We start from the raw sequence: 10,487 nt of genomic DNA, 5'->3' as shown, positions 1-10,487 counted from the left end.
TTCGACTCCAGCTCGTCAGCTCCCAGCCGGCCCTGCCTTGATTCCTCTCCCTCCCGGCTCCTTCAGTTCTGGTAGGAGGACCACCAGTCTCCAGATTTTATTTTTCTTTAGCAAAAAATTAGATAAGTTCAGCCGAGAATAGTTAGTCAATGATTTTGGTGTCTGCTACCTGATTGTTGCAGCCCTTGCTTTGAGACTGTCTGAAGCTTATGATATTTTGTCAGCACATGGGTCCAAGTAGGATTGTTAGACTATCATTTGTATAACGCTCCTCAATATGGCATGATATTTGAATTGCTCACTTGCACAAAGAGTTTTCTATATCACGTTTGATTGTTGAGTAGTGCTATTTACATGCACTTCCAAGAAGTGAAAAAGCATAAATTTTAGATTACAAATTTTAAAGTTTGACTAGGAATATATTAAAGTATACTGCATGTTCAATCCAATGATACTTATTACACATAAAAAATAGTAGTATATTTTGTATAAATTTGGTCAAATTTAAAAAATTTGACTCCTCGGAAAGTGATATATGCATTTATTTTGGGACGGAGGGTTTTTGTAGGTTGTGAACTGATTCATAGCAATGCTCTTTTCCTTCTTCAAATGTGTGAAAATATAGGTAGGTCTAACTTATAAGAGTGGGTATTGCTTAAAAACTTAATAGATCTTTGCACCAGGATTGCGACATATCTATTAGAAATCTTAGTTCAATCATTATATCTTTATTTTAGTTATTTCTATATGTAACATTAATGGGTCGCCATTGGGTAGAGGCTAGGTAGAGGCCCTAGTCTTGAGCAAATTCTGGGTCCGGCACTTACAGTAGGGAACCATTATTTACCTAGGAACTACCTCCATAGAGAAAGTTGCTGACATGGTAGATTTTGGTCCTTCATAAAAAGGTACTTTCCCTAGGAATTGTGTACCTAGGAAAATATTGTACATGGAAATAAGTTTCTTTTGTGAGGGATTTGAGTTCTAGGGAAATATATATTATCATGGCAAAGGTATTAACAATCGAATTCAAATACATAATTTATATTTTAATGAAAATTCAAAACTATTTTTAAATGCTGCTTATCTTAGAGTAAAAGGCCTTTCAAAAGAAAATTAGACAAAGGCCATCATGCAACACTAATTTGTGAACAATTGAAACTACAATCCTTTCACTCATCCACGTAGCGCAGCAAATGTTTCTTTGATTGTGATAACCTCAGTATAAACATCCTGCGTTGATGGTCTTTCCTTTGGTGTCTCCACAGAGCATGAGAGACCGAGTTGAACAAGATGCAGGATGCAGCTTTCCACTCCAGCTGTTGCATTATTTCCTTGCTCCAAATTGTTGTACACATCACCATCATCTTCAAAACCTTGAACGATACAAGGATCTAGAATCTCACCAATCTTTTGAGGAAACGCATTCTCCACAAATGTGTGAAGGTTCAAACCATTTGTAAACATCTCATCTGTTGGACACTTCCCTGTCAGCAGTTCTAAGATAATAATTCCATAGCTGTAGACATCACCTTCTGCTGAGAGTTTGCTTCCCAAGCCATACTCTGTAATTAATGTGTGTGTAACTGATCAAACAATTTTATTTCTTAATATTGGAAAAACTTAAAGAGCATTATTGAATAGTGGAAAGTTTTTGAAGGATAAGTTTTCACCTGGTGCAATGTATCCAATTGATCCTCTTGGTCCCAATAAGCTTGTCGAACTTTGATGACTATAGCTTTGAAGAAATTTAGCTAACCCGAAGTCAGCAAGGCGTGCACACATGACATCATCAAGAAGGACATTGCTGGGCTTTAAGTCACAATGGATCACAGGGGGCACACAATGGTTGTGTAGATAATCCAAAGCGGAAGCTACATCCATTGCTATTGTTATTCTGGTGCCCAAACTCAATGGGCTTCTCAACCCATACCTGTTCAAATTAGGATAGAGCCAGCTCTCTAGGCTTCCATTAAGCATATATTCAAGAATAAGAGCTTTGAATGGATGTCCTGATGGATCAAATGTTGAGCATGCAGTAATCACCCTTACAAGATTGCGATGACGAGTGTTCCTCAGAGCTTCACACTCAGCAACGAAGCTCTTTGGTGCGCCAAGTTGATCGAGTTTGAAAACCTTGATAGCAACTATATCTTCTTCGAGCCCTGGTCTACCTTTGTAGACTGATGCAGATTTTCCAGAACCAATCAAGTTGGCCAAAGAGAAATCATTTGTTGCCATGACTAAATCAGCATATGAGAACTTCCTCAACTCCTTGCAAGGTGGACGAGATTCTTGTTTAACTTTCTTTCTCTTCTTCAAGAGAACGACGACAAAGCACGAGAAGATGGCCAAGGAAAGAGCAGTAAATCCTGCTATCTTCAGAATACCGTAGGCTTTTCTCTTTTTTGATCTCACTTCACTGCAGAGTGGAAGCTGTGGCAAGTGGATACTGCTGGCACACAACAACTTGTTACCTTCAATGAACACAACCTCTCCTATGTTCTGAAATATCCCACCAGTCGGTACCGGTCCTTCGAGGTTGTTGAACGACAAATTGAGAAGCATCATAGAGCTGAAAAGCTCAAAGAACTCAGGAACTTCACCAGACAAGTAATTTCGAGAAAGATCCATCTCACTGATGCCTCTCAAACTAATGAAAGATTCAGGGATTTTCCCATGTAGAAGGTTCCCTTCCATGTGGAGGGACCCCAAGTGCACGCAGGATCCTAGAGTGGAGGGGATTGTTCCACTCAGTTGGTTATTGGAAATATTCAGCACGTCGAGGTTTATCAAGCCGCCAATCTCCAATGGTATTTCTCCAGATAGTTCATTGTGAGACAAGTCCAGACCTTCCGAAAGCAAGGAAAGGGTGAAGAGCTCCTTCGGTATGCTACCAGTGAAGCCATTACAGGAGAAGGTTAAGAGTTTCCAGATTTTTGCAGTATCCTAAAGCTCTTGGGATCAAGCCACTGAAATTATTTTCTTGTAAATAGAGCTCACTCAGTTTGTTGAGGTTACCAATGGATAGTGGAACTTGACCAGAAAGTTTGTTTTGGGATAAGCTAAGGACCAACAAGTTTGGAAGGTTTCCAATGGAGTCAGGTAGATTTCCAACAAGTAAATTATTTTCCATGTAAAGAAGCGTAAGGTTTTTAAGGTGCTCTCTCTCTGGTGGTATGGTTCCAGATATTTGATTCTCTCTTAACAGTAGTACTTGTAAGCTCCTTGGAAGGTTCCCAATGGAAACATGGTAATGCTCCTTTAAGGATGTTCCTGTCTAGGCATTAATAGAACCAACTGGCTGCAATTTGCCAATGAGGACAAGAATGACCAGTCTCCGGCTTCTAGTTGATTCATCCCAAGATTCAGTTGAGTTAAGCTGGACAGGTTCCCAAAAGAAGGAACAACACCATGGAACAAGTTGTCGCGGAGGTTTAGCACTTGAATACTTCTTGCTTGCCTAGTGAAGCAGGGATCTGACCATGGAAATGATTTCCTTGCAGAATCAATGTTTGGATGTTTGGAAGGGTAAAACCTATGTCATATGGAATTTGGCCACTGAGTCTGTTGGTGCCGACGGCGAGGTATGTAAGTGTTGTTTTGTGGTAAAGAGAGGCTGGAACAGTCCCTGACAGGTTGTTGAATGTCAGGTCCAATTGTTCCAGGCTTGGAATCATGCCTAAACTCGATGGAATGGCTCCTTGGAAGTTGTTTTGTGAAAGCAAGAGCCAAGTAAGAGCTGAAAAATTTCCTAGAGAGGAAGGTATGCTACCTGAGAGATTGTTATTGGATAGGATCAGGGTATATAGTGGTGACAAGATATGCACTAGTGGTGGCACAGACCCAACAAAGTTATTGCCTCCAAGGCCTAGGACTTCAATCGATGAGCTGTTAAAAAGAGCGGAAGGAATCTCCCACTGAGATGGTTGTTTGTTAGATTCTAGGAATTCAAGCGATGAACTGTTTGCAAGGAAAGCTGGGATGCCTCCTGTCAGCGTGTTATTGGCGACAAGTAGAGCTGAAAGGCTGGAGAGTGTACCCAGCCCATCTGGGATTCTGCCATGTAGCTTGTTGTTGCTCAGGATGATCTCCTTCAGTTGTGAAGTTTTATTGCTAACCAGACTTGAGGGGATCTCACCTTCAAGGAGATTGGTTGAAAGATCGATGAACCGGAGGCGGGAGCAGGAGGACAGAGTGCTTGGTATCATGCCCGTGAGGTTGTTGTAGCGGAGGTTTAAATAGAAGAGGCGATTCAGGCTGCCGAGCTCAGGCGGGATGTGCCCGTTCAGCTGGTTGTTTGGAAGGTGGATAGCCCTAAGGAAAGTGAGGCTGCCGACACATGGCGGTATCTGGCCACTGAGGTTCGCTGAGTCAAAATACAGCATGGTGACACGAGATGTGTGTCTCTTCCCACAGGTGACACCAGGCCAGCTGCAGTACTGCACTGACGAGTCATTGCTCCATGAAGCCATGGCTCCGGCAGTATCGGAGTTGGAGAGGTGGAGCTTGAGGCAAAGCAGGGCCTGGAGATCAGTATCATCAGATGTCGTGCTGTGAAGTGTAGCAGGAGCTGAAGAAGATGCAGTTGAGAATGAGAGGAAGCAGGATGTGAATGCAAATACAAGCAAGATGGTGGCCACAAGCACAAGGAAACCAGGCATGGTGGCCATCTAGCTACGGCGCTGCTGCTGCTGCCGTTTCCTACTACTTGGATTGCAAACTTTGAGTTGTGGTGCTTGTGAAGCCAACGTGCGTGCATATTTATTATACAGCTAGCTCACTCCCACCTTAGCAGTTAGCACGATAAAAGTTCCAGGAACGGGAGAATGAGTAATGCTCATTTTTCAGTCACACAAAGTGGCCAAACACCCAACACGGCAATGGACCTGCCCACTACGGCTATAGGCCCAAAACATACTTTTGAACCGTTTTAGGGAACTTTTGTAGCTATATCAATGATGAATAGCCTCGTTTAGAGATGCAGCCTTGTCCTGTGTGGTGTATGTTCAGTTGCACTATGTACACTGCTGCGAGAAGCATTTCTTTACAGGCAAACCGGCCGCCTCTTCTAGAGGACAAAAGAAAACAAGAGTGGTTTCTAAGATTTGAACACATAATGTGTGTCACATGACACATCTCCATCTCCACTACTAAACTATATACTCACTTGTGGGTAACATATGATGTTATTTTTTTTTATATTAGCATTTTGTAATATTGTATTAAATATCTTGACCACTAAATAATTCGAAATACAAAAAGTTTGAACCCCAAAGTTTAAATCTTGTCAAACACTATAACTTTTAGTTTAGGACATGTCTCCCATCCGAGATTGTTTGAAAAACTAAAAAATAAATCTTAAAATATAAGTTAAAATGAACTTTTGGGACTCAAAACGACTTCAAATAAAAAACTTGTAAACTAGAAAGCTATAGATCACATCGACCACTGCAAATCTGGTATTGACCATGTGAACAATCAAGGTCCTTTGAAAATTTTAAATTTTAAATTTTAAAATCTAAGAATTTGAAACACATATTTGAGACTCTAAACGACGTCAAATAAAGAACTTGTCAACTAAAAGTTTATAGGTAGCATTGAGAACCAAAACTTTGGTGTAGACCATATTTGTCGATAGTATGGTACTGGGGGACCCTCGTCATAAGGGAAGAGGTCCACTAGGATGGGATGGACCTGTAAAACTGATATTAATTAATTAATTTCAGGAAGGGAAAAGGCCCAAACTACTCCATAAATTGATTTTTAGCACACAGCAATTTGAGGCCACGATGGGTGAATTTCTAGCCAACTCTATGGAAGCCTCCATTGGGTTCCACTGACAAATCTATCTCTACAAATACATTTCAGATATGGCTAAAAATTCGACCTCCACAAAGCCACTCAACAGAGATACTTCATCCCACACACCACACTCCATTGGATATGCTTCCCTGTTCTTCATTTAGATTGATCCGTTCAGATCTGAATCTAACTGTGCACTATAATAATAATAGATAAATGTATTCGGAGTAGCCTAAGCATATCAGTTAACCTGATGAAGATGTATCAATGTTTCCATGACCCAGATCAAAACAACATCATTCCTTTTGTTTTGTTGACCTTGACTTCTACTTTACTTACGTTCTAGAGTTGCAGCTGCCATTATGTAAGTGCACTACAAATAACTAACGCCACAAGACAACAGAGTCTTCCACTATGTAGATTGAATAATCATTATTGGCCCGCAATGGAGGTAGCTAGGAAAACCCTATTGGAAGATAAATGGAAGACATATATAGTGGAAGGCTCCTTACTTGTTAGTACGTGCAAGTCCCTGCTGCTCTAGTGGAAACGTGAAAACATACTTAGCAATTTTTAAAATAAATGTTACGACTATACAAATGATTTTTAGCAACACAGAACTTTCCTAGTAAAGACGGCTCATTCAAAATGCACCTCAAAATGATTTCCATGCCACAAAGGCATTTTTGATGACATGGCAATGTATTTAAGAAGAGAGAGAAATGAATTTCATCTCTTAGCACGATTATCAACTCTCTATAAGACATGAAATTAATTACCTATGAAATATAGAATGAAACTTTACATTTAGAGTGAGTGTTTCATCCAAATTTCATTTCATTCTATATGACATGACAGTCCCTATAAAACAACGCCATGAAATATTCCGCTGAGTCACACAAAGTTGTCAAACTTTGGACTTGGTTCTACGGCTATACGCTTTTGAACCGTTTTAGGGAACTTTTGTAGCTACATGCCTATATCGGGAATTTTTTATTTTTAATCATTTTTTATTCAATATTTTAATAATAATCACTTAAAAAAATTTGATGGATTTGACCCTTTGGGTCGCGTCAGCGGCGCTAGCATGACCAAATAACGTTGTCGCGCCACATACATTAGCGCGGCAACATCTGCAACGTTAGACAGCGTTTTCGACGTGCAAAACGCGGTCACGCCACTCCCACTGGCGTGACAAAACCTTTGAAAAATCATAACTCTGTGATACGACGTCAGATGAAGATAAAATTTATATGAAAACTGTAGCCCTCGATGAGATCTACAACTTTGTAGTTTTGAGTTTTTTCATTTGAAAATGTTAATATGCTCAAAAAAATAATATATAATTTCAGGAGCATAATAACCGCGTACAAGTGCTTGTCGTATTAGAAAAATAATATCATTTTTGTATGGTGTCAAATGAAGATACTTTTTACATGAAAGTTGTAGTTTTCAATGATATCTACAACTTTGTAATTTTGATTTTTTACATTTGAGATCGTGAAAATGCATGAAAAAATAAATAAAATTTCAGTTGCATAATAATCGCGTACTAGCGCTTGTCGTGTTAGAAAAATAATATCATTTTCATATGATATCAAATAAAGATATATTTATATCAAAGTTGTAGCCCTTAGCAAGTATATAGTTTTGAGTTGTCATATTTGAAGTTGTTAACATACTCTAAAGATTAATATAAAGTTTTAGCAGCAAATTAACGACTGAAATTTTATATTATTTTTTAAGCATCTTAACGACTCCAAATGTGAAAGCTCAAATCTATAAACATGTAGATCTCACTAAGGGCTACAACTTTGATATAGAATGTATCTTTATTTGACGCCATACAAAAACGATATTATTTTTCTAATGCGGAAAGTGCTAGTACGCTATTATTATGTTGCTAAAACTTTATATTATTTTTTCGTGCATTTCACGATCTCAAATGTAAAAACTTAAAACTACAAAGTTGTATACCTCATTGAGAGCTACAACTTTCGTGTGAAAAGCATCTTCATTTGACACTATACAAAAATAATATTATTTTTCTAATGCGATAAGCACTTGTACGCAATTATTATGCTCTTGAAATTTTATATTAATTTTTTGAGCATCTTAACGTCCTCAAATGTAAAAACTCAAAACTACAAAGTTGTAGATCTCATCGAAGAATACAATTTTCATATAAATTTCATCTTCATCCGACGTCGTTTCAAAGAGTTATGAATTTTCAAATGTTTTGTCTTGTCACGCCACTCCCGGTGACGTGACAGAACAATACTGTCACGCCAGCGGGAGTGACGTGACAGCGTTTTCCACGTCGGAAACGTCGTCTAACGTGGCGGATGTTGCCGCGCCAATGCATGTGTCGCGACAACGTTATTTGGTCGCACCAAAGCCGCTGGCTCGACCAAAATGGTTAAATCTGCAGAAATTTTTTTGGAGCGATTATTATTAAAATATTGAATAAAAAAGATTCAAAAATAAAAATTAGATTCAAAAATAAAAATTCTCCCCTGTATCGCTGATGCATATATCACCTCTTTTATTTATGCAGACATGTGCTCTGTGCTGAAGCAAATCCTGATTGTACACACTTCATCATTTTATTCATTTGAGTTATATATAACTATGTTCACTACTACGTAAATTGATTTTTGGCAAAACAGCGATTTTTGGCCACGGACGGGTGAATTTCTAGCCACCCTTATGGAAGCCTTCGTTGGGTCCCACTAACCAAGCTATCTCTATAAATACATTTTCAGATATAGCTAGAAATTCAGCCTCCCCAAAGCCTTCAACAGAGATACCCCATCCCACACACCACACTCAATTGGTTATGCTTTCGCTTTCTTCGGTTAGTTGATCCTTTCACATCCGAATCTAAGTGTGCACTGTAACAATACTAATAAATGTATTAGGAGTAGCCTAAGCATATCAGTTAACCTGATGAAGATGTATCAATATCTCAATGAGCCACATCAAAACAACATCATTCCTTTTGTTTTGTTGACCTTGACTCTACATTACGTAAGTTGCAGCTGCCATTAGATAACTAACGTCACAAGACACCGCCGGAGTCTTCCTCTATGTAGACTGAATAATCATTATAGGCCCGCAATGGAGATAGCTAGGAAACCCCTTTGGAAGATAAACGGAAGACATATATAGTGGTTAGGGCATGTTTAGTTTCCAAAAAATTTTACGCAGTACCCATCACATCGAATCTTGCGGCATATGCATGGAGTACTAAATGTAGACGAAAAAAAAATAATTGCACAGTTGGGTGAGAAATCGCGAGACGAAACTTTCGAACCTAATTAGTCCATAATTAGACACTAATTGCCAAATACAAACGAAACTGCTACAGTAGCCAAAACCCAAAAATTTTTGCATCTAAACGCGCCCTTAGTGCAAATCCCTGGTCCGCTCTAGTCAGATACGTCAAAGCATACTTAGCAATATTTCGAAATAAATGTTACTACTACACAAATAATTTTTAGCAACAAAGGACTTTTCTAGTACAAACAACTCAATCAAAATGCACCTCTATAAATGGTTTTCAAGCTGGTTCGCCTCTAGAAAATGGGTTTTAGAGGCGACTGGGATTTACAGCTGCCTATAAAAATGCTCTTATCTTTATCAGAGGTGGCTGGATCTAGAGCCATCTCTAAAAATAGGTGCAAAACTAAAATTCATAACTTTTATGTGATTAATTAATTAACCTGGTTATATATAAGGCCAATCTCAATGGGGTTTGATGGAATTTCATAAGAATTATACGCTCACATGACACTGTATTGATGAATAGAGAGATGACAAAAGTTTCATGGGAGTAGAGAGATGTTCCATGCGGATAAAGATCTTTTGCACTATTTTCAAAATATGAGTGCGTAGAAATGTGGGACATGAAAACTCCACTGACATTGGACCAAGAGCTCGAACGAAAAGAGTGGGATGTTGCGCGCAAGCGCTATGCTCAAGTGCCATTCTGCCAACCGATCCGGCCGATGATAACCCGTAGATGACCTGGCGGTAGGAAAAAAGGCACGAGTGCGTTGCTAATATAAGCGCGTGGAGCCATGCTCCTAGCAAATCGTTCACTCATCTGTAGTACTACTAGCATTTTCTCGATCGAAATAAAGCTCTTCGAGGCATATATACAGCATGTCGCCCAGCAGCTACCAATACCATGCTTCGACGAGGTCGCCCGTTGTCCTTGGTGGTATAATTTTGCTGCTGCTTTTGGTCTGCAGCGACGACGGCAGCGGCGGCGGCCTCGTCTTCCTGCTGGCAACTGCTTCAGAAGGCGAATCCGGAAGCACGGGAAGCCGCGGAAGCAGCGGGCATAGTAAGCGTCCACGGCCAGCCACATGAGGGCAACCCATTACCCATGCATGCATGATGCAGTTATAACTATTTGCATTAGTTGCTGCAGTTGTAGGAAGAGATTTGCATTAAATCAAAGGCAAATTTTGCTTAGAAAAGGAATCCTTTTAACTTATAGCACATCCACAGAAAAAAGGAAAAGTATATTATTATTATACATGAGTAGGTTTATTTTAGACTTAAGAAGATTGTTGCGCCATCTTTTGTTAACGCAGATCGTGCCAAGGGAACTGGTCCTCCGACACCCCACTCTGACTCTATCGACCCGCTGAAGCAGCGCGCTCATTATTTTG

General features: G+C 39.5%; 1 pseudogene; it reads right to left on the bottom strand.

The window, feature by feature from the left end:
- Nucleotides 1–982: 982 nt before the first annotated feature.
- LOC136534604 (probable LRR receptor-like serine/threonine-protein kinase At3g47570) lies at nucleotides 983–4,915 on the bottom strand (annotated as a pseudogene).
- Between the last annotated feature and the right edge of the window lie 5,572 nt (nucleotides 4,916–10,487).

The sequence above is a fragment of the Miscanthus floridulus genome, unplaced genomic scaffold, assembly GCF_019320115.1.
Source record: "Miscanthus floridulus cultivar M001 unplaced genomic scaffold, ASM1932011v1 os_2095_1_2, whole genome shotgun sequence".
Classification (NCBI taxonomy): Eukaryota; Viridiplantae; Streptophyta; class Magnoliopsida; order Poales; family Poaceae; genus Miscanthus; species Miscanthus floridulus.
This window is presented reverse-complemented; position numbering and strand designations above follow the sequence as displayed.